We start from the raw sequence: 25,514 nt of genomic DNA, 5'->3' as shown, positions 1-25,514 counted from the left end.
AAAATCAGTAATAAGAATAAGACCTTTCACAAAATTGGTCTGAACTGATTAAGGGTTATAAGAATGATACTTTGCCCTTGCTCTATGTAACAGCTTTCACCTGTGTATTTCAAGTGTTTTTAAAATAATTAATCCTCCTGAAGAAATACTATTCTCAGCTGCAAAATAGAGTTAACTAAGAGGCAGAGTAAACTGACTTGCTCAAGACTGTAGAGAAAATCAGTAGCAGAGCTGGGATTAGAACCTAGAAATCTAAACTCCCAGGCCCAGATCAACCAAAGGATTTATGCATTTAAATTCAAACTCTAGGCTCCTGAGATCCTCAGGCCCTCTGCTAAGCTACTACCTAAACCTGGAGGTGCCTAAAATACCCCAGCATCTAAGAGTCCAACTGTTAAAGTCCCCTAGTTGCCTCAGCTTCTGAGCATATGTCGTTCACACAGCCTTAGTCTAGGCTCTCAAGTGCCTAAACCCCAGAAGGATTCTCAAACCAGGTGAAGAGAGGCATTACCCCACCTAATCTTGCCTGTGTGGCACAACCCAGTAGCATGCTTTCAGCAAGCCTGACTCTACATGAAACTGCTAGTGGAGCTAGCAGAGGGAGGTCTCTCTTATAACCTGTAGCCCAGTAGTTAGGGGCACTAATCGGGGATGTGGGAGACCCCAGTTCAGTTCCTTTCTCCATCTGATGAAGAGAAGGGATTTGAACTTTACTATAGAGTTGCTCTCTCTTTCTGACCCAATGAATATTTAAAATTATTTATTCACAATGGAACAGCTTCAATAGGAGAGACAGAGAGCCACATCAGAGTAGCCCAGAGGTTCAGGCACTCACATGAAAAGTGGGAAACCCTGTTGAAATCCCATCTCCTCAGCCAGCAGAGGGGGAAAAATTGAACTGGGGTGTCCCACATCCCTGGTGAGTGAACTAAACTAACCACAGGGCTAGAGATTATAAGGGAGACCTCCTCCCTCCCCTACTCTCCCAACTTTTTTGTGAAGTTAGGTATCTGCAGCTACTGTTCTTGCAAGAAGCTTATTAGGTGTAGGACAGAGGTTTCCAACTGCGGATCCCATGTGAAGATAGGCACCTAACTCCCTGAGAGGGACAGGGATAAGGAGAGGGGTGTGTCCTCAGCATCTGCTATTGCTAGTTTAGGCATCTCCCAGCCCAGCGTGCTGTTGTTTGTTTTAATCCCATTCTTAGGTGCCAACCTCTCCCCATGCATTGAACAGGGAGCCTAGACACCTAATTCAGGGTTTGTGGATTCCACTAGGTGGCTAGACTCCTAAGTCCCTTTGTGGATTTGGGCCCCATTCCCTATTTATATCACTAAATCACACTTTCTTCCAGAGTTAATATTTGTGTTTACCAAAAGCAATATTTTTCCAAGAGACCAGATAAATTATACTTATTTCACATTGAAGACAGACAAGAACTGTATATAAAAAAAAAAGTCCTAAGGAGCAAGCATGCTTCAGTAGTTTGTACAGGGATCAGGACTGTTTGCTTCTGTTCCTGTCTCTGCCACTGATTTATTGTTTGCCCTTGTTCAAGTCACTTAGCTGCTCTGCCTCCATTTATCTATCTGCAAGATGGTTAGAATACTTACCTAATAGAAATGCTCTGAAAATTAATACTTGCAAAGTGTTTAATGATCTTCAGGTGGAAAGTGATGTCCTATAGAATTGCAGAGAGTAGTAGTGCTACATGGTACTAGACATGTTAATACCTGCACTTCCTTGTTCTTGAAAATATGCATTACATTGCTACACCTACTGTATAGTTATTACCTTATAATTATATTTTCATATGGAAAACTACAAACAAGTCGGCTCAGGTTGGCTTATTAATATATGCTTTAATATAGTGGAATTGTGTGATTGTTCAGATCCTAGAGTTTAAGTGCCCTGAGACATCTAGTGTTTTGGTTAATGTTTAGTGAATATTGAGAGGTACTAATAACTTCCACATATGTACTGTGCACTTCATATTAAGAACAAACTGCAATTAAGTTTTAAACAATGTAGTTTATGTGTGGCAGAAGTTAATTTAATAGATTCCGATTCAAGGAGTAAGGGTAAAGTTTCCTTATGTCTTTTATAAGTTAAGAATAAAGTTCACCTGTGTCCTCGAGAATATTCACAAACAAGTGGGGAGGGAGGAGAAGAGACACAACACCACAAAAAGCTTTGGTCACAGTATCATAGAATATCAGGGTTGGAAGGGACCTCAGGAGGTCATCTAGTCCAACCCCCTGCTCAAAGCAGGACCAATCACCAACTAAAGCATCCCAGCCAGGGCTTTGTCAAGCCTGACCTTAAAAACCTCTAAGGAAGAAGTTTCCAACACCTCCCTAGGTAACCCATTCCAGTGCTTCACCGCCCTCCTAGTGAAAAAGTTTTTCCTAATATCCAACCTAAACCTCCCCCACTGCAACTTGAGACCATTACTCCTTGTTCTGTCATCTGCTACCACTGAGAACAGTCTAGATCCATTCTCTTTGGAACCCCCTTTCAGGTAGTTGAAAGCAACTATCAAATCCCCCCCTCATTCTTCTCTTCTGCAGACTAGACAAGCCCAGTTCCCTCAGCCTCTCCTCATAAGTCATGTGCTCCATCCCCCTAATCATTTTTGTTGCCCTCCGTTTGTCTCTTTCCAATTTTTCCACATCCTTCTTATAGTGTGGGGCCCAAAACTGGACACAGTTACTCCAGATGAGGCCTCACCAATGTCAAATAGAGGGGAATGATCACGTTCCTCAATCTGCTGGCAATGCCCTTACTTATACAGCCCAAAATGTCGTTAGCCTTCTTAGCAACAAGGGCACACTGTTGACTCATATCCAGCTTTTCGTCCACGGTAACCCCTAGCTCCTTTTCTGCAGAACAGCTTCCTAGCTATTTGGTCCCTAGTCTGTAACAGTGAATGGGATTCTTCCGTCCTAAGTGCAGGACTCTGCACTTGTCCTTGTTGAGACGTGTCAGAAGGTATTATGGAAAATTTATGCACAGATTTGTGATCAGTGCTCCCCCATTCCCTTTCAGCATTGTTAACCTAAATATATTATTAATATAATCACCTCAAAATAACATTCCAAGAAAGTCCAAAATAAGTCTTCAGTATAATGGCTGTTTATTGGTTTTGCTACTGGATAGTATAATAGCACTGAATAGTGTACTGTGTTTTGTTCTCAGCAAAATTCAAGTTGTATCAGTGATTTCTCTAAGGATTGTTCTCTAAGTTGGTGTTCTACCATCTTCCACAAAAAACAATTAAATTTGAAATAGCAGTACTGTATGATGCAAAATTTAAAGCCTAGAAAACAAAGTTTTTTTAAAAAAAGAAATCTAATATTTGTTTACTATAGCACAATTGATGTGCTTGGTGCTTTCTAAACATTCATGAAGGGACAGTGACTGCTTGATGAAGTTCACAATCTAAGGACAGACAGACAAGTCATTAGCGGCTGCAATTTCTCTCTGTTTTAAAAAGTATAGTTAAATCTGAATTGGGGATGAATTTTCCAGAGAAACAATGGCTTCATCAGTGGATGATGGTTATAAGGGGGTCAGAATTAGGAATGGCCTCAACAGGAGTAACGAATCACAAGAATGTCTCAAGGGAAGGACTGGCTTAAGAAAGCTGGGGAATCTGAGAGCCAAATGAGATATTTTCTTTTAAGCAAAGAACTCTACCCAGATGGTGTACAAAATGGGAGACAAATGGGTTGGGATTGGGGGACAGAATAAAGAAGAAATCTTGAAAGAGTAAGAAAAATATTTTAGCATACTACTTCCACCCTGTAATTTCATGGTGACTATTCAATGAACATAAATGACAAGTGCTTGTCCATTCTCTAACACATATTAGATGAACAAACAAAAATAATGCATCTGCCATTTATTATATATGTAATATGTATAAGGGAACAAATATGTGAATTTTGATGTGGTTATTTAAAAATATCCTTTATTTTAATTAATTATCCAGTTATTTCACTCCCCCGTGATAGCCAAAAAATGCTGAATTCTGTATATAGTCATGGTGGACAACCTCCTCCCAGGTCTGCATTCTTTGTTGGGAAGAGGATAACAACATCTGGTGTTATATGGAGACCATCTCCGGTCTATTGATTGTTTTTTTTTGTTGTAACTATGCCTCCAGTTCTCCTATTATGTCAAAAGATTTCCCATTACATTTTTCTCCCCTTCATGTTGAGGCAACATAGATTTACATGCTCTGTGAAGTCCCCCAAAAGAAAACCCCTGTCCTTATATGTGGAGAGCCTTAGAAACTATTTGATTTTAGCTTGACCTGACCATTAATGCCACAATTCCAACTCTCAGCCTCCAGGCAATTAGAAAGAAAGAAAATTGTTTGAATAAATCCAGCCAGCAATTTCCATATTTAAAAAAAAAAGAAAAGAAAGAGTGCAAGCTGGAACCATGTGGTCTCAATAAGGCTGTAAACCCCCCCGCATCTTTGTGTTCCTAAATGTACATTGCAGTGTACCCATAACCTCTCTTTTAAATCATCTTTAACCAGATCTGAATCATTCTGACCACAAATGAATGGGTGACACTGGAATGTGCTTGAGTAGACAGTCGCTCAGAAGTGGACTTTAGGGCATTTTCCACTTCCAATGTTAAAGGGCCTCATCCAAAGCAAAAATCTTTAAAGGTTAAAGCCTTAAAGATAGAAAATGACATCATAGTTTAATCATTCAGAAAAAAAAATGCAACTTCTGCAGAATAAGTCAAAGTATTGTACCACAAACCACAGTGGGCAGATAAAGCCAAAGAACAGGTTTTTTTTACTGAGGCATACAGATACCACAAGCAGCTGGCAGATACATGATTAATTGTATTCACAGAAACCTATTGTATCTGTCAGCACAGCCATATTCAGAGCGGCCAATCAATATGCAGTGTCAGAATAACCACACTTAGAACAACAAATTGAATTCTGCTTTTACATTTATACTGTACTGCAGTCCAGGTTGTGGGCTACCATCATTTTTGGCACACGTATAAAATGTATCTGGCAATATCCTTTAAAGAGTTTTAGACAGATCATTTAAGGCCTAATCCTGTAAGATGCCTTACCAAGATGGTGCTGAGCTTCCACAGGGTCCCACTGAAGTCAGCAGGACTGGAAGGCACTCAACACCTCACAAGAGTTAGAACAGAATTGTGAAACATATATGAACACGATTTGCTGGGGAAGAGTCAACATGTTTTTTTTAAAAGGGAAATCATGCCTCACCAATCTACTACAATTCTTTGAGGGGGTCAACAAGCATGTGGACAAGAGGGATCCAGCGGATATAATGTACTTAGATTTTCAGAAAGCCTTTGACAATATCCCTCACCAAAGACTCTTAAGCAAAGTAAGCTGTCATGAGATAAGAGGGAAGGTCCTCTCATAGATCTGTAACTGGTTAAAGGATAGGAAAAAAAGGGTAGGAATAAATGGTCGGTTTTCAGAATGGAGAAAGGTAAATAGTGGTGTCCCCCCACAGATCTGTACTGGGATCAGTACTATTCAACATATTCATAAATGATATGGAAAAAGGGGTAAAACAATGAGGTGGCAAAATTTGCAGATGATACAAAACTACTCAAGATAGTTAAATCCAAAGCAGATGCTGAAGAGTTACAAAGGGATCTCACAAAACTGTGTGACTGGGCAACAAGATGGCAGATGAAATTCAATCTTGATAAATGCAATGTAATGCACATTATGTTTTCCAATCCCAAATATACATATAAAATGATGGGGTTTAAATTAGCTGTAACCAGTCAAGAAAGATCTTGGAGTCACTGTGGATCGTTCTTTGAAAAAAATCCACTCAATGTGAAGTGGCAGTCAAAAAAGTGAACAGAATATTTGGAATCATTAAGAAAGGGATAGATAATAAGACAGATCATATCATATTGCCTCTATATAAATCCATGGTATGCCCACATCTTGAATATTGTGTGCAGATGTGGTCGCCCCATCTCAAAAAAGATATACAGTAACTCCTCACTTAAAGTCGTCCTGGTTAATGTTGTTTCGTTGCTGATCAATTAAGGAACATGCTCGTTTAAAGTTGTGTAATGCTCCCTTCTAACCTCATTTGGCAGCTGCCTGCTTTGTCTACTGCTTGCAGGAAGAGCAGCGCATTGCAGCTAGCTGTTGGGGGCTAGGAACCAGGGTGGACCGGCAGCCCCCCTATCAGCTCCCCCTATCAGTGTCCTGCTCCTCTAAGTTCCCTGTGCAGCAGCTGCTCAGCAGCCTAGCAATTGTAGCTGTACCTCCCCCCACTGCCATGTTCTGCTCCTGCCCTCTGCCTTGGAGCTGCTCCCCAAGACTCCTGCTTGCTGTGCGAGCAGGGGTGTGTGTGCGTGTAGGAAGTGGGGAGGCTAATGTCAGGGTGTCCCCCCCCCTGCTCCCCACTTACCCCATCTTCCATAGAGCAGGGGGGACACACCAGGGCTCAGGACAGAGGGAGCTTGCAGCAGCTAAGGTCTCAGCAAGCTGATCTAATTAACAAGACAGTGTATTTAAAGGGGGAAATGCGAATATCTCCCTCCATTCCTGCTGCCTTGTAGAGTGAGAGAGTTAACCCTTGAGGGCTCAGCCAATTGCTAGTTCATCATTTAGCAGTAAGGGAAATATCCCACCCTCTGACTCCTCCACCTCAACCAAGCTTCACAATCATCATCACTGTATACCAGTATTAAATTGTTTGTTTAAAACTTATACTGAGTGTGAGTGTGAGAGATATATGTCTTTTGTCTGGTGAAAAAAATTTCCCTGGAACCTAAAGCCATGCATTTACATTAATTCTTATGGGGAAATTGGATTTGCTTAACATCGTTTCACTTAAAGTGGCATTTTTCAGGAACATAACAACAACAACAACATTAAGTGAGGAGTTGGAAAAGGGCAACAAACATGATTATGGGTATGAAATGGCTTCCATATGAGGAGAGATTAACAAGACTTGGACTTTTCAACTTGGGACAGAGATGACTAAGGGGGGATATGATAGAGGTCTATAAAATCATGACTGGTGTGGAGAAAGTAAAGAAGGAAGTGTTATTTACTCCTTTTCATAACACAAGAACTAGGGGTCACCAAATGAAATTAATAAGCAACAAGTTTAAAACAAACAAAAGGAAGTATTTCTTCACACAAAACACAGTCAACCTGTGGAACTCTTTGCCAGAGGATGTGGTGAAGATCAAGACTATAACAAGGTTCAGAAAGAAACTAGATAAATTCATGGAGGATAGGTCCATCAATGGACTATTAGCCATGACAGACTAGGGACACCATCCCTGCCTGTTTGCCAGAAGCTGGGAATGGGCGATAGAGGACGGATCACTCGATGATTACCTATTCTGTTCATTTCCTCTAAAGCACCTGATATTGGCCACGTGGGAAGACAGGATACTGGGCTTAGAGAGACCTTTGGTCTGACCCAATATGGCCATTTTTCTGTTCTGAGAGTATTCAGCATGTCTCAAAAGGAGTCCCCAAATGCAATTTACCTTTAAAATTATAATAGGAGATAAACCTACAGTGAATTAGTTCCTGTGAAAGTCAAGTTTAGGCAATGAATAATAAAAGAAGCTACCTAAAAAAGAAGCTCTCAACATAGGTATCACATCAGCTATCAGAGCAGAGAGGCCCAGGTTTAATATTTATGTATCAGCAGCACTGAGTAGCATGTTATTTTTAAAAATATAGCCATAGTTTGAATAAGCTTCCCTCCCCCTTCAAATGGCAAATTATACATACATGTAGCCAAAGTGATATGTCTTTAATATGGATAGGCCAGAGCCAGAACCTTTTGGATCCAGATATTAACTTTCCCATCATTCAAGAATATCTAGATCCACGGTTTTTGGTTGAGGCCCTCCTCTAGTGTCTAATTGCTGAGCTTAACACTCATTGCCAGAATTCACAGACAGTACCAAAAACATATTAAAGCAGGAAAAGTAACAAAAGACCTCAGGTTTTTCCTCACATCAATGAGAAATTATAGTACCTATGGAAATTGTGAAACTGAAAGCATTGCTGATGAAATCTGACATGATGCCATCAGAGGGGGGAGCACAACTCTAGAAAGCACCATTCCAATTTTAGCTCCCAAAAGGAATTTTTGCTAGTTCTAGTGTCCCATTCCAAACAAGTGAATAATACTCTTTTTATAGACTAAACAACAGCATGCAAAGGAGACGTGAATTCCAGTACAAGGACAAAAACTTTTTTTGAACATATCACTAAAAAATGAATGAGGCACTGAACACCATCTGTAGTCATTTGGAAATTCAAATCCCCACTCAGTCAGCTGACCAGGTAGCAGAACATTTATTCACCAATCTCCCCACAAAGTACAGTTGCCCAACCAGAGTATTCTTTCCAACAAAAAGGGGATAGTTAGAACTGGACAGTGTTGGTAAAAGTTTAAGAAACTGAACAAAAAGCTGCAGCCACTGGAGAAAACAGGTAACTGACTGCACCTGCCAACCAACCATTTGCACCTGCACACAACTGCATATTTTGTATGTGACTAGATTCACTCCCACATCACCTGTGACAAAACAAAAGTAAACAATTGCCTTTTTGCAAATTACTACAGGGTTTTGGAATCACTATTTCAAGCATAGGTACAACCACAGGCAAGGGTAGAAAATCTGTTCCCCTCCTCCACCATCCTGTTTATAACCCTGTGATAGTTACATGGCAAATGCATTCACACTACAAGTCTTCTCCTCTTCCTCAACTTTTTAACATAGTTGAACTACTGGTTTTCAAAGCTTCATCACCATTTTGTCAAGACAGTTCAACTAAATCTTGGCAACATCTAGTAGCATGCTGACTGCATTATTTATCAGTAGCTTTAAGACAAATGGTCCCTAAGGTGGGTTCCTTTCTGACAGCCAGATGGTATCTCTGGAGGAAGCTGGATCAATATCCTGGAACACTGTTCATTTTAAGTATTTCTAGAGACCAGTCAGAGAGAAGGGAAAAACAATCCCTGTAATGGGTGGTTCTTTGGTAGCAAGTTTAAGAAACAGTATGGCATAGGTACAAAAACAAGTATAGCAGCAACTGTTTGTTTACTAGAAGAAAACCAGGTTTCATTTTGCCCAGGTCTTGTCCTCTAAATGACAGACAAATCTCCAAGAACACATTCCTTTCTCCTGTATGTTGGCTTCCACTTGTTTCCCTGAGAACAATATTTGCTAACTGATTGCTCTTTATGTCAAGACCTGAAAAAGTAGGTTTTTTAAAATTAGATTCGTTTCCTAAAATGATCAAAGGTGGTTTGAATGAATTAAAGCAGTTTAAATCAAACCTAGTTTTTGCTCCTATGAACCTAAATAAATCTTTCCCCTCCCTCCATTCCTTACACTAGTGACCAACATACAAACAACTCCACTCTATCCTACCTCTATCTGACCGTGCTAATTTCGACTTCACAGGTTCAAACAACAAACTAAGCAGTTCCTATTCTGTAGTTACTCTATTCTACTTACGATTGAACAGATTTTCAGCTAACCTAGTCATGAAGCCCTATGGAAATCCTTCCAAGATCAGAATTTGGCTAAAACCTATTGAGTCTTGTCAGGGCTTTCGCGGCGGGGGGGGAGATCAGGACAACTTAACTGCAGAACACTGTTCCGAGGCAAACTATGACTGAGCATATAGATTCACTAGAATGCGTTGCCATTGCAATTAAATTACTAAAGCGCCTCATTTTATCCGCTTCTTTATACGTATTTAATGCTGGCACTTACCGTCGTGGAACAAATGGACCCCCACCCCCCAAAGAGGTTGACGGTCTCCGTGTCCCTTCACTCCTTGACTATCTCCAGCTCCCAGCTTTGCTCTACTAAAAATCAGCCTAGTTTGCAGAACAGAACGGAGGAAATTAAGAGACCGCCGAGTTGCCAAAATTCCGACCACTCACGAGCCCCAGTGAAGACGTCCTCCCGGGTTCCGGCTGATTCCAAAGAACAAAGCCGCTGCTGGCAGTGAGGAAGCCGAGTGTAAGTCCCCTGGCTTCAATCCAACTGTGCTCTTGCTTTTGCTTCAGAGTACGTGAGTGTGTGCTGATGTGCGCCCGTAATGTATGTGAGAGAGGAGGGCTGGGAAAAAATAGGGTGGGTGTTGGGGGAGGAATGCTGGTGATGTCCCGAAAAATAAGACGAAAGAAATGACTAGGGTGATCTGTCTCCACTCACTTTCTCCTCTTATCACGTGCTAAGGCTTTTTCCTTGCGGGGATTTTGATCTCAAGAGAGAAGGTAGAGAGCAAATTCCACCGGGGCTTCGTAAAACCGATCGCTGGTTGGACGGCACTTTAAACCACAACGGAGGGGCTGTCTTCACCCCTGAGCGAGGAAGCTGCCAAGACACCTTGGGAATTGCGGGCTTAGTAGCAATCTAACGTTAGATAGTTGTGAAGCACAATATGTATATCTCTCTCTCTGCCCCTCCCCCCCAATTAAAAGTTTACTCGATTTCCAAGATATATACCGCCATTGCTTCCCTAAGCTATTTCAGATTCCATTCCCTGGTATCTCTGGATGTTGTAGAATATAGATTTTTTTTTTTAAAATTGACTGTGTATTTGCTTATAGCACAACACACAGACTATGGCAACTTACCCCACACCACCCTCTCATTAACTCTAGTGAATTCTGTTACTCCACTCTTGGAAAGGAGCTTGCTCTGTACCAAAAAAGAAATAAGAAGTTTCCTCGGAGAACTTCAGAGCTACAAGTTAACTACTGTGGTTACAAGTGGACCAGGGATGCCAATGCCATTTTTTTTCATTCTTCACCACTGTGATGGGTTTGGTCACAGGTATCCCCTTGGGACTGTCACCTGACATGCTGAGATTACTTCTGAGCCCGTTTTCCCTGCCAGCTTGTGACTCCAGAACCCTGTCTTGTTGAGCCAGACATGCTAGCCTGCTGCAACACAGACCCAGGTCTGGTCCATGCCCCAAAGCTGCAGGCTTAACTGAAAACAGCTTAGCAGGTTACCTAGCTCCAGCATCCAAACACCCAGCTCCCAATGGGATCCATACCCCCAAATAAATCCATTTTACTCTGTATAAAGCTTATGCAGGTTAAACTCATAAATTGTTTATAACACTGACACAGAGAGATGCACAGCTGTTTGCTCCCCAAAGTATTAATCACTTACTCTGGGTTTATTAATAAACAAGTAATTTTATTAAATATAAAAAGTAGGATTTAAGTGGTTTCAAGTAATGATAGAACAAAGTAAGTCACCAAGCAAAATAAAGCAAAAACATGCAAGTCTAAGCCTAATATATTAAGAAACTAATTACAGGTAAAATCTCACCCTCAGAGATGTTCCAATTAGTTTCTTGCACAGACTAGACTCCTTCCTAGTCTGAGCCCAACCCTTTCCCCTGGTACAGTCCTTGTTAGTTTCAGCAGACATCTTAGGTGGAGCCTAGGGGTTCTCTCATGACTGGCCACCCGCTTTGTTCTGTTCCACCCCCTTTTATAGCTTTGGCACAAGGCTGGAATCTTTTGTCTCTCTGGGTCCCCACCCCTCTTCTAAATGGAAAAGTACCAGATTTAAGATGGATTCCAGTATCAGGTGACATGTTCACATGTCCTGTGAGACCCCAGCCTCCATTCTTCCAGGGCTGGCCTACACATACATAGGAAGGTTTGTAAGTATACAGAGCCATTTACAACCAAATTGTCCTAGTCAATGAGATGCATCAAGATTCTAAACCACCATTAATGGCCCACACTTTGCATAATTACAATAGGACCTCAGAATTATACTTCATATACCTATCTCATAGAGCTGGAAGGGATTCTGAAAGGTCATTGAGTCCAGCCCCCTGCCTTCTCTAGCAGGACCAAGTACTGATTTTGCCCCAGATCCTTAAATGGCCCCCTCAAGGATTGAACTCACAACCCTGGGTTTAACAGGCCAATGCTCAAACCACTGAGCTATCCTTCCTCCCATTTCTAACTTCACATACAAGAATGATATATACATACAAATAGGAGGAGTATATTCAATAGGTTATAACCTTTGTTATGATACCTTACAAGAGACCTTTTGCATAAAGACTATTCCAGTTACATCATATTTACACTTATAAGTGTGTTTCCATAAAACATATGGAGTGCAACATCACAACCCCCATGAACTCAGAGAGCAATTTCTTGTAAAGAATAGTCTTTTAGGTAATGAAATGAACAGGGACAATTGCACTTGGCAACATAAGGAAGAATGTCAGAAAAGACTTTTGGAATTCGTTTTTGTGTCATGCAAAACAATCTGGCAAAAGTATTTCAGCTAGTCATAGGATTTAAGTCCAGAAGGGACCATCAGATAATTTAGTCTGACCTCCTCTATATCACAGGCCGCCAACACCAATCAGCACCCATGAAGTAAACTGAACCACCATAATTAGACAAAGGTATTACAGCAACAACCCTCAGGAGACTTAATGTGCCACAAGTTGATAATAGGAGGGACTGAGGTGCAGTGTCTAAGGCCCCTGAACTGGCAGGGAATTATTTTAGTGAAATATATCCACACGATCCTGGTAAGCACCCAAATCCAATGCTGCAAAGATAGGACCAAACCCCCAATTTCACTGCCAATCTAACCTAGTGAAAAATTCCTTCCTGATTCTACAGATAATACCTTAACTGGTTACGTCTACACTTAAAACAAAAACACTCCAAAATCACAAAATATCACACTGCTACAGAGAGTCTCAGAGCCTGAATCAACTAACTGCTTTTGGGGCTCACACTACAGGACTAAAAACAGTTCTGCAGATATTTCTACTTGGAGCCCCCCAGTTGGGTTTCAGAGCTCCAGCTCCAGTCCAAGTAGTCATGTCTACACTGCTATTGCTAGCTATGTAGCAGAAGTCTGAGGGTACGTCTTCACTACCCGCCGGATCGGTGGGTAGCAATTGATTTCTCGGAGTTCTATATATCGCGTCTCATCTAGACGCGATATATCGAACCCCGAACGTGCTCCTGTCGACTCCGGAACTCCACCAACACGAATGGCGGTACGGCGTCGACATGGGGAGCCGCGGACGTCGATCCCGCGCCGTGAGGACGGTAAGTAATTCGAGCTAAGGTACTTCGACTTCAGCTATGCTAGTCACGTGCTGAAGTTGCGTACCTTAGATCGACCCCCCCCCCAGTGTAGACCAGGCCTGAGTCAGTTGACACAGGCTCTGGACTTGCTGTCATGTGTGGGTTCTTTTTTGTTTTTTTGGCTATGTAGACATACCCTTAGATCGGGGTGGGCAAACTTTTTGGCCCAAGGGCCACATCAATGTGGGGAAAACTGCATGCAGGGTCATGAATGTAAGGCTGGGGCACGAGGGGATGCAGAAGGGAGTGTGGAGTGTAGGAGGGGGTGTGGTGTGTAGGAGGGGGCTCAGGGCAAAAGGTTGGGGTTCAGAAGGGGTGCGGGGTGCAGCAGGAGGCTCAGAGGTAGAGTGCGGGAGGGGGCTCAGGGCAGGGGGTTGGGGCAACTATTTCATTCCTTTCAGATTCTTGACAGAGTCTATATTGCAAACACACCTCCCTCTTCTCAGGGAGTGACTACACAGTACTTCCCTTTCAGCCCCTGTCTGTTCTCAACTTGCTGGCTTTGTACCAGCCCAGCCTACACCTGCTCAGCTGAGCTTCATCTTTTATTAGGGCTTACCTCGCCAACCTAACTCTCCCCCAGGTGCAGCCTATTAGGTTAATTAGCCTCTTCCCACCTACCTTAACCCTTTTATATGAGATGTGGAGCAAACACCCCATCACAGTCCTCTTAAATCAACATGCTTAGTCAGACTTCTTTGAAATTTGGTGTGCTTCAGAGGGATGCAGGGTAGGGACAGTGACCCCAGGTTCCAGAGATATAGGCCTTGAAAAAAACCCAGCCATTTAAAAAAAGTTTAGGGGTTGTTGTTTTTTTGCCCAGAGCTAGAGTGTAAACTATTGAGGCATGTAATGATTCCCACTCAGGAGCTGGTTGGGAAGCGTAGCCTAGTGGTCAGGCTGCAACCTGTGACCAGCAGAGGGTTGTTGGTAGGGGAGCCTGGGCCCTCCCATTCCATTGGGCTCTGAGTCAGGGCCCTTTGGACTACCAGTGGTTTGGCATGTGGTAGAGTTGGGATGATGTTTGCCAATGTGCAATACTGTGCATTTACCAACAGTGAATTTCATCTACCATTTTGTTGCCCAGTCACCCAATTTTGTGAGCTCCCTGTGTGACGCTTCACAGACTGCTTTGGACTTAGCTATTTTGAGTAATTTTGCATCTCTGGAAAAAGGGGTAAAACAGTGAGGTGGCAGAATTTGCAGATCATTTATGAATATGTTGAACAGCACTGGTCCCAGTACAGATCCCTGGGGCACACCTCTCTCTATTCTGAAAACTGACCATTTATTCCTACCCTTTATTTTCTGTCTTTTATCCAGTTTACTGATCCATAAGAGGACCTTCCCTCTTATCTGATCACTGCTTAGTTTGCTTAAGAGCCTTTGGTGAGTGACCTAGTCAAAGCTTTCTGAAAGTCCAGATACACTGTATCCACTGGCTCATCCTTGTCCACGTGTTTGTTGACACCCCTAAAAGAATTCTAATAGGGCATTCTAATAAACACCTACCAGTACCACCTGTTGTTGAAAAGGCTGCAGAAAGAAAATAATTCACAGTAATAGGAGAAGACCATCTGCAAATTAGCAAGTGCACAGTTGGAGTATATGACAAACTCATTCATAACTAAGGACAGTTATAATGTATTTGAAGTGAGGAAGAAAAATTTTAATCATTGGTGTTAGTGTAACTAAGGTTTCTGCAAAATTAAAGTGTTTTTGTCTAATTATTCAGTAAATTATATAAAGACATATAAAATCAAATTATACCTCAGTGAAGACTGCACATAGTAAATAGAACATAACATCAGCATCATTAATACAGAATTCAGGTTGCTTTGTAGTATGTTATCCCCTTGCAGAATGCTGAGTTGAGCAAAACTCAAACTTTTGAAAAATCAGGAAAAGCACAGTTAAATTTGCACGAAAAGATGCCTTCTTTCAGTAATGCCCCAATGCACCCCATCCAGGGAAGCTGTGCTGGGCTTTTTTGTGCTGGTTGCATAAAGAAACTACTGGCTCTGCTTCTTGCTCCCCCTTTGATATTTTTGATGCAATGATTAAATAATCTCAAGTGGTGAAGGGGGGAAAAACCCCTTGGATCTCACCTGTTCCTTTAGATCAACTGCAAGATGTGTGCTTATAAATCATAGCCCACCTAACACCAATGTCATGTACTTGATAAATACAAAACCCTACATGTACCTTCCATGTTTCATATATGATATTGGCATTTATCAATACAGGTCATTTACAATACAGTGCTTGAACCTAGGGAGAGGAGGGCTCCAAACTGAAAAGGGAAGGGATTGGGGAAGAAAGATAAACAACCAAATATGGAAAAATGAAGAGCACCAATTTATGAACTAGAACATTACAGGTATGTCCAGTTCAGCTAATTTATGCGGGAGGTACTTACTTGATTGGTGACCCATTTCAGGCATTGTCTTTAGCTAGGGAAATCTTTGCCAAAGATTTAGCATATTCTTGCAAAACAACTTATGCCTCAGTGATCATGATTTCTCTACACATAGGTAGTAAGGGTCATCTTCTCTAGCCCCTTCATCAATTTCCATATACTTGAATTCTTTGTTTTGAAAGCCGGGATCAATCTAAGCTATCCATGGTGTAGATATATACAAGGCAGCTTTCTTTGTAAAGATAATGGTTGAAGTTTTCAAATGTGCCTGAATGTTTTAGGAGCCTAAATCCTATTTTCAGAAGGGTCTAAAGCATATAGGCTTAAGAACAAGAATGGCCATACTGGGTTAGACCAAAAGTCCATCTAGCCCATTATCCTGTCTTCTGTCAGTGGCCAATGCCAGATGCCCCAGAGGGAATGAACAGAACATGTAATCATCAAGTGATCCATTCCCTGTCGCCCATTCCCAGCTTCTGGCTTCTAAGTGACTTAGGTGTTTTTGAAATTGGGATGTAGAAATTTTTGAAAAATGTTACCCTGTGGGCTGATTCTCCTCTCTCTTGCAAGTAACTCAAAATTTAAATTCAATACCAATAGCTAAGTAAAAGGAAAAACATTTTATAGAAATATAATCTAAAACAAAAACAAGTTTATCAGAACCTATTTCATGTATCAGAGCTTTTCATTTTTGTATGGACACAAATTCAAAGGGAAGAAAGGAGGATTAAAATGCAGAAGCTACCCAAAACACTAGAAAACAGACAAAAATATGAAATTCAAAGCAATAGTGTGGACTGCACATGCAAGACTTACCATATGATCAAATATTGTCTTATGTTAGTTACTGATGAAGTCTCCATACATTCATTAAAAGAACCATCAAAAAAATCAACATGTAAAAAGAAATATCTAAGCAGCACAACAAACTTCTCAAACTCTTATCCGTTAAGTCCAAGTGAATAGTTCCTAAACCCCACAGCCTCAAAACAGACTACCCCTACATTCAGCATCTGAATCATACTGATGATGCATATATTCAAGCAAGTCTGACTTGCATTCACAAATGTGACAAATATTCTTGGATGCATCCTAATCCTCAACTGATGGAAAGATGCATTTACTGAGGTCTCAGAAGAAAGTCATTCCCCACTTGCCTCCCAAATCATGCTTAACTCTGCTCACATCACATTACTATATTCCTGAGTAATAACAGAATGTAGGACCTTGTTCAACATGTGTCTTTTTTATTTTAACAGGATCCCACCAAAGGCTGTAGTGCCAGAAACTAACTGGAAGAATATTTTTACTTTCTATGCTAGCAGCTACATCTGTTTCCAACAAAAGCTAGGCTTCCTACTTTTGGCACATGTGTAGACCTGAAGGTGCCCATATAAGTCAAACAGATGAAGCACACATTCATGGACTGTCACCTACTTCTGCTTTCAAAGATTTAATGATATGCTCTAAAACTTTCTTTAAGTTGAAGTACATTAATACATATTTATATAATCTTTTGTACAAAATTCACCCTTATAAGTTTTTGGAGCAGAGAAGAAATGTAATTTCACTTTTAAAAAAATGGTGTTTTCTGAGTGCTACTAAACTCAGTATGAGACTTAACCTTGGACGGTTTGTTATTTAGTTTGCTGAATGGCTGTTCTAAAACTGCCGAAAATGACAGGACAAAACCATTTGTGGGAACAGGGAAATATCTAAGAAGCAAAAGGAGGCTAAAAAACACAACACATTGGCAGGAACATTAAAAATAAGCATGAGTATGTCAACAGGACTTTTCACAACAAAGATCCTTCCTTATCCTCTGTCTAGTACACTATTGATCCAAGTAATCCTGTCCAGTCACTAGAGACATTTCCTAGTCAGAAATGATTTAGACAAGGAAATTAGCTATTTCTGAAAATGATTAAGTAAGATTCCTTTGTAGGGGAATACAATGGTTGGGTGGGTTGCTAGGGACAGCTTTATGTGTGGGGGGGGAGGTTTCCTTGCCTGTGCTTAGAAGAAAAGGTTGTTCAGTTTCACTGTCTGTGGATATTTTGGATGTTCTCTCTGAACTGGGATTTACTACCCAAAGCCAGGAGGAGCTCCAGAAGAGATGTTGCCTGGACACAAGCATGTAACTTTTGGTGGCTACACATCATATTACCAGAACAGCAACGACTATAGGTAAGCACAGCTATACAAGGAAGGCCCTTGTTCAGAAGCTGGGAATACTGACCAGCCTCCATTGCCACCACTCCCCATCAGCTCTCTGGAGAAGTTGGCATCCTCCACTTTGACTGCTCCAGACAGGGTCTCCAGAACGGCCATTGCACCTTTCTGGACTGAAACAGAGATCCCGAGGTGTGTCCACAGATATCACTGCTCCTTCCTGTCTGCCATTATTATTTTTATGCTATTATAAATTTCATACATCTTCATGGTCATTCACTTTTGGGTTAAATAAGCAGACAAGAAAACGTAATCAAATGGCAACATGACAAGAAGTTTATAAGCTCTAGCCTAATCCAGAGACAAACCCAAAGGTGATTTTAAGAAAACTCCCTGGTCAAGTTAGAAAATATTTCTACAGTATTGATTATTTTGCATAACTTGTTCACCACATTTATTTTGTCTGCCATTCCGAGAATCTGTAGGGAGTGTGATAGACCCAGGCCAGTTGGGATCAGCAGAGTAGTAGAAGGGAGATATACTGGCCACTGGATAAGCAGTTTTCTGTTCCCTGATTGACCAGAGCAGGGTCTGCTCCAGGCTAATGAGAACACCTGACTCCAATTAACCTGCTAAGAGTCAGGTGAGGCTGTTAAGGCCCCTCTGATGCTATAAAAGGGCTCACTCCAGTCAGGCCAGAGGAGAGGAAGTGTGTGTGAGGAACTGGGAGCAAGAGGCTTGCAAGAAGCTGAGAGTGAGTAGGCATACTGCTGGAGGACTGAGAAAAAATGGTTACCCACCTTTTTGTAACTGTTGTTCTTCAAGATGTGTTGTTCATGTCCATTCAAAGTAGGTGTGCGTGCGCCGCGTGCACGCCAGCCGGAAGATTTTCTCCTAGCAGCGTCCGTAGGGTCAGCCCTGGCGCCCCCTGGAGTGGCGCCACTAAGGCGCCCTATAAAGGGGCCCACCAACCCTCCACCCCCTCAGTTCCTTCTTGCCGGCACTCCGACAGAGGGGCAGGAGGGTGGGTATTGGAATGGACATGAACAACACATCTCGAAGAACAACAGTTACTAAAAGGTGGGTAACCGTTTTTTCTTCTTCGAGTGGTTGTTCATGTCCATTCAAAGTAGGTGACTCACAAGCCTAACCTTAGGTGGTGGGGTCGGAGGTCACTGCTGACTGGAGTACTGCACGACTGAAGGCTGCATCATCCCTAGCCTGGTGCGTGATGGCGTAGTGTGAGGAGAACGTGTGGATGGAGGACCACGTGGCCGCTCTACAAATCTCCTGAGTCGGGATCTGAGCCAGGAACGCCGCAGAGGAGGCCTGCGCCCTAGTGGAGTGGGCTGTGACCGGAGGGACAGGGGTTTTAGCTATACGATAGCATTCCCAGATACAGGTCGCGATCCATGAAGAGATGCGCTGAGAGGAGACCGGGAGCCCCTTCATCCTATCTGCCACTGTGATGAAGAGCTGAGTCGAGCGTCTAAACGGCTTGGTACACTCGATGTAAAAAGCCAAGGCCCTGTGGACATCCAGGGAATGTAATCTCCGCTCCTCATTGGAAGAGTGTGGTTTCGGAAAAAACACTGGGAGAAAAATATCTTGACCCATGTGGAACTGTGAAACGACCTTGAGTAGGAAAGCCGGGTGAGGTCTAAGTTGGACCTTGTCCTTATAAAAGACAGTGTACGGGGGCTCGGATGTTAACGCCCTGAGCTCTGACACCCTCCTGGCTGAGGTGATCGCCACCAGGAAGGCGGTCTTGTATGACAAGTACAACAGGGAGCACGAAGCCAGAGGCTCAAAGGGAGGCCCCGAGAGGGTGGAGAGGACCATATTCAGGTCCCAAGCAGGGGTCGGCTGACGAACATGTGGAAATAGCCTGTCCATACCTTTGAGGAAACGCCCGACCAGCGGGTTCACAAACACCGAGGTACCCCCCTCTCCCGGATGGAAAGCCGAGATGGCCGCCAAGTGAACACGAATGGAGGAAAGGGAGAGGCCCAGTTGTCTGAGGTGGAGCAAACAGTCTAGGACAATGGGGATTGGGACCCCTAGCGGATTGTGACCTCGCTGACCCGACCATATGGAGAAGCGCTTCCATTTGGCCAGGTAGGTGGCCCTAGCTGACGGTTTCCTACTACCGAGCAGCACTTGTCTGACCTGCTGGGAGCACTGCATCTCCACCGGGTTCAGCCCTGGAGCATCCATGCTGTGAGGTGAAGGGACTCGAGGTTCAGGTGGCGGAAGAAGCCCCGGTCCTGCGTGATCAGGTCCAGGAGCAGGGGCAGCGTCAGGGGTGCCTGAACGGACATGTGCAGGAGTGACGTGTACCAATGCTGGTGCGGCCACGCCGGAGCTATCAGGATTACCCGCGCGTGATCTCTGCGAATCTTCAAAATCACCCTGTGTATCAGGGGGATCGGAGCAGACCGACACCCCAAGACTGTAGGAAGGCATCCGACAGAAACCCCTGACTGCAGCCCAGGAGGGAGCAGAACCGTCGGCACTTCCTGTTTTCCCTCGAGGCGAACAGGTCCAACTGCGGAAAGTCCCAGGGCTGGAAAATTGAGCGCACCGCATCCCATCGGAGGGACCACTCGTGACCCCGGAACGAGCGGCTGAGGGTGTCCGCCAAACCGTTCTGCTCCTCCGGAAGGTAGAACGCCGTCAGGTGGGTAGCATTGTGGATGCAGAATGGCTTCCCTGCACAGGGGAGAGGAGCGTGCACCCCCCTGTTTGTTGATGTAAAAGACTGCCGCCGTGTTGTCCGAGAGGACTGAAACACATCTGCTGGCCAGGTGGGACCGGAAGGTCAAACAAGCCAGGTGAACTGCTCTCAGCTCCCTGACATTGATATGCAACTCGAGGTCCTCCGGCGACCACAAGCCCTGCGTCCTGAGGTGTCCCAGGTGCGCTCCCCAACCCCGATCCAAGGCATCCATTACCAGGGAGAGGGAGGGCTGAGGAGCAGCGAAGGGGACACCCATGCACACTTTCTGCGGGTTGAGCCACCACCACAGCGAGCTTAGCACCAAGCGGGGAAATGGACACCACTGAGTCCAAGGGGTCCCTGGCCGGGCGATAAACTGTCGCTAACCAGGACTGTAGCGGGCGAAGCCGGAGTCTGGCATGGTCTACCACATAGATGCACGCCGCCATGTGACCCAACAGCCAGAGGCAAACCGTGATAATCGGGGCGCAGTGCAGTCTGAGGATGAGCTCGGAAATTGCACGGAACCTGGATTCCGGCAGGTATGCTCTGGCGTGGGTGGAGTCCAGAACTGCTCCTATGAACTCTATTCATTGCGTTGGAGACATGGTGGACTTGGCTTCGTTCAAGAGGAGGCCGAGATCGAGAAAGGTCCGCCTGATGAACAACACCTGGGTCTCCACCTGCTCCTTGGAGCGGCCCTTTATGAGCCAGTTGTCCAGGTAGGGGAATATCTGGATGCCCTGCCTGCGCAGGAAGGCCACCACGACTGCCATGCACTTCGTGAAGAGCCTTGGAGCAGCTGACAGGCCGAACAGGAGCACCGTGAACTGCAGATGGGTGTCGGCCACGACAAACCTGAGGTACTGACGGTGTTGGGGAATTATGGCAATGTGGAAATAAGCATCCTTTAAGTCGAGGGTGGCATACCAATCTCCTGGATCCAGGGAGGGAATAATCAAGGACAGGGAGACCATGCAGAACTTGAGCTTTCGCACAAACTTGTTCAGTCGCCGCAAGTCTAGGATGGGTCTCAGTCCCCCTTTCGCCTTCGGTATTAGGAAATACCGGGAGTAGAAGCCTTTGTCCCTGAGCTCCCGAGGGACTTCCTCCACCACCCCTGCCTCCGTGAGGGACTTCACTTCTTGAGTTAGAAGTTGCTCGTGAGATGGGTCCCTGAAGAGGGACGGGGAGGGGGGCTGGTGGGGCAGGAGGGAGGAGAACTGGACAGAATATCCCCTCTCTACCGTGCGGAGCACCCAGCTGTCCGACGTGATTCGGGACCAGGCACGGTAGAAGGGGGACAGACGTGACCCAAAGGTAGGGGTAGAAGGATCCAGAGTCCTCGACTGTACAATCAAATAGGGGGTCTAGGCCCCGATGGCAGTCTCGATTGACCGGACGCCTGGCCAGAGGGGTGGCGTTGGTGGCGCCTCCTGCCATTTCTGCCCCGCCTGCGCCCCAGCTCCTGGCGAGTCTGTGGCTGGTATGGGCGTGGGGCCATCTGTGGCCTAAACTGTCTGCACTGGGTCGCAGGGGTATGCAAGCCCAGCGAGCAAAGTGTGGCCCTCAAGTCCTTTAGGCTATGCAAACGTTTGTCTGTCGTTTCTGAAAATAACATCTGCCCCTCAAAGGGGAGGTCTTGAATTGTCTGCTGGACCTCATAGGACAGGCCCGAGACCTGGAGCCAGGCTCCCCGCCGCATGACCAGGCCCGTGGCCAGGGTGCGCGAGGCTGAGTCTGCCGCATCTAAGGCAGCCTGGAGAGAGGCTTGGGAGATCAGCTTTCCCTCTTCCACTAGGGCTGAAAACTCTGACCTCGAGTCCTGGGGAAGGAGCTCCGTAAACTTCGACATGGCTGAACACGTGTTGTGACCATATTGGCTTACAACCTCCTGTTGGTTGGCAATGCGGAGTTGTAGGCCTGCCGTGGAGTACACCTTTCTACCAAAGAGGTCGAGTCTTTTAGCGTCCCTGCTCTTTGGTGTTGACCCCTGAAACCCTTGACGCTCCTGCTGGTTAGCCGCATCCACTACCAGGGAGTCTGGAGGGGGCAGGGGGTGTACAGGTGTTCATGCCCTTTAGAGGGGACAAAATAGCGCCGCTCCGTTCTCTTGGCAGTAGGGGCCAGTGAGGCTGGCATTTGCCATAAGGTGTGGGATGTATCCGCTATAGTCTTTATCAGTGGGAGAGCCACCCTGGATGGTCCTGAGGGAGCCAGGATGTCTACTACAGGGTCCGCGTCCTCCTCGATTTCCTCTTGGATTGCGAGGCTCTGAGCTGCTCGCCGGAGCAATTGTTGGAGGATTCGAGTGCCGCAGCCGTGCCCGAGACCGCTTCGTCCGGGGAGGAATACGAGGAAATTACATGGATTGGTCCTTCCTCCGGTGCCTGCAGCCCTTCGGGGTCCTGTGGCACACGGTACTGTGGTTGCGGTGCTGGTTCCGATTCTAAATGCGGCACCGCGACCGGTACCGGGGTCGCCAGTGAGCGGCTTGGCGTATTGGGCGGTGCCTGCGGAGCTCGAACTGAAGCCACTGCCGGTGCTGCTGCCTGGCTAGGAAGTGCTGAACTTGGATATGGCACACCCCTGCCCGGTGCCGGTGCCGGTGGAGGAGGCAGCTGCGCTGGGGCCACCAATGCCGAGGAGACCAAGGCCAACCTTGATCGAGGACCAAACGCCTGGCCTACCGACTGGTGGTAGGCCCAGGGGGTCCAAAATGGCCACTGCGAGGGCGGCTGCCATTGTTGCTGCCACTGTGGGTAACGCTGGTGGCTCGCCCCCAAAACCGATCTCCTGCTCCGCGACCGGCTGGAGCGGTAGGAGTCTGCCTCTGAGTCTGAGGTCTCTGAGTACAAGGACCTGGGGGAAGCAGCACCTGGTGCCATTGGAGAGCGGTGCGTAGGGGGCGGGGAGCCTCTTATCTGGTCCGGTGCTGCCTTAGCGGCGCGGTGCGGGGAGGGAGGCGACAGCATGGCCAGCTTGCCCCTTGATTGTACTGGGGGACGGACCACAGTAGGCAACTCCCTACGGTGCGGGGAGGCTGGTGCCGGGAGTCCCATCAAATCTGAGGCCGCCTCGAACGCCTCCAGCATCGAAGGGAGGCGCAAGTCTCCGCTGAGGTCCGGGGATCTAGGCTGGTCCTGACTCGACCGCCCTCTCTGTGGTGCAGGAGTCGACGGAGCCGCCGAGGGCTGTAGCCCAGCCTGTCCGCTTGCACCCGTGGACGGCGTCGGCCTCGAATCCTGGTGGGGTGACCATTCCCTCACCGGCTTTCTCCTCTTGGCGGGCACCGGCAACGGCGAGCGGTGCCGCACTGAGGCCGACTTCCTATGACCTGACTCCGTCCGGTGCCGGGTTTTTGACGACTTGGGCTGGGCCCTAAGTCCTGATGCCAGGGCCGGGGCGCTCCGCACCGAGGAAGACGTGCTGGGCACTGCCTCGGCTGGTTCCGGGTCCGAGGGTGGCCGCAGGTCAGCCTCCATTAGGAGGACTCTAAGTCTTTGAGCTCTGTCCTTGAGAGTTCTCGGGCGGAAGCCTCTACAGATAGAGCACCGGTCCTTTTGGTGGCTCTCTCTGAGGCACCTCAAACAAGCAGAGTGCGGGTCACTTTTGGGCATGAATTTCCCGCAGTCCTTGCAGAGTTTAAACCCAGCGGGTGACAAAAACTTGGGCGGGGGGACTCCCCAACTACAAAGAACTATATACAATGATCTAAGTAAACTAACTATAATGCAACTGTATACACGGACTATACATAAGGATAGGACACTGCAAACTTGCTATGCGCAAGAGAAGTTCCAGCTAGCTGTCACCAGCTACCTCAATGAGTGACAGTAGCTATATCTGCAGGAGAGCATCTTCCGCTGACACAGTGCTATGCACACAAGTGCTTATGTCAGCAAAACTTATGTCACTCAGGGGTGTGTTTTTTTCACACCCCTGAGTGACAAAAGTTTTGAGGAAATAAGTGCTAGTGTAGAAATGACCAGCAGTGCAACCAGAGACTGATGGGGTCCGCCTTTGTCACATGGGTCTAATGTTAATGTTAGTCTAACAAAACTGTCCATATTACTCAACATTAACTGATTGTTGTGAAGTTAAGAAAATATTGTTTTTTAAATATAGCCACCACCCAATGAGCACCTCAGCTTGAGCTTGAAAAATAACCTTGAAAGTTAAGGTGCATTTTTGTTTTGTTTTGCACTATTGCAAGAAATATTAACTGGATGAATGAAGCAATCCAGATTTTGTTAAATGTCATGCAATTGCGAAGATTTTTTTAAGGAGATTTGAGCAGAGAAAAATACGTTGCAAAAAATAAAATGCAGCCCAATGATGAGGAAAATCCATATTTTCTGTCATGTAATAAATGTTTACTTCTTGAACTAAGAGCAAATTCTAAACTGGCAGCAAGGTGAAGACGACAAATTATTGGAATTTATTGAAAGATGTTATGACAATGATAAAATATTAAGTAGGATTGCTTCAACTAAAACCCCATTATAATACAATCATCCTTCTCTTTCCACCATATAAATATTTCTATTCCCAGCTAACAGCAGCTTGAGAAAATGCTTTTCATGTATAGCTGTTATAAAGCCTATGAAACTGGGCAGAATACACTTATCTTTTTAATGTAAGACAGTAGTTAGTTTAAGCCAAAAGACTATGCTGCATTTTTTGCATGATGTATTTACTGAGGCACTGGAAACATTCCGAAAACTGACAACCATTTATAACCCTTTTCAAAGAGTTATAATAGTTACAACTGAATGAACAAACCTTGTCTGAGACTAAAAATAGAACTATTTTGAACATTATAAAAGTTCTTGCACTTTGATCCTAGGATTTTTAATTTTTTTAAACTATATCTCTCCATTGAAACTTAACTCGTGGGCACATATGTTTTATGTTAGTCAAGCAAAGTGAGTATCTAAAGAAGCCAAAAATTTAGTCCATTTGAAATGCAATATTCACTACTATTTAGTAGCTTTCCTTGCTGGTAAATGGACAGTAA

At 45.0% G+C, this 25,514-nt stretch overlaps 1 protein-coding gene across 6 annotated transcripts in view; it reads right to left on the bottom strand.

Annotated features, from left to right (window-relative positions):
• PALLD (palladin, cytoskeletal associated protein) overlaps positions 1-25,514 on the bottom strand; it is a 328,370-nt gene that overhangs the window by 241,058 nt on the left and 61,798 nt on the right. The window contains exon 1 of one of the 6 annotated variants that reach the window (XM_045017804.1): positions 9,975-10,096. The exons of 4 other annotated variants lie outside the window; for them this stretch is intronic. The gene's annotated coding sequence lies outside the window, so the exon portion shown is untranslated. Of the gene's footprint in view, positions 1-9,801; positions 9,925-9,974; positions 10,097-25,514 lie in introns of those variants that run through there. One more of the 6 variants, XM_045017803.1, reaches the window with a different exon arrangement.

The sequence above is a fragment of the Mauremys mutica genome, chromosome 5, assembly GCF_020497125.1.
Source record: "Mauremys mutica isolate MM-2020 ecotype Southern chromosome 5, ASM2049712v1, whole genome shotgun sequence".
In the NCBI taxonomy this organism is placed as follows: Eukaryota; Metazoa; Chordata; order Testudines; family Geoemydidae; genus Mauremys; species Mauremys mutica.
The sequence above is the reverse complement of the archived record's forward strand: the minus strand, read 5'-3'. Positions and strand labels throughout refer to the sequence as shown.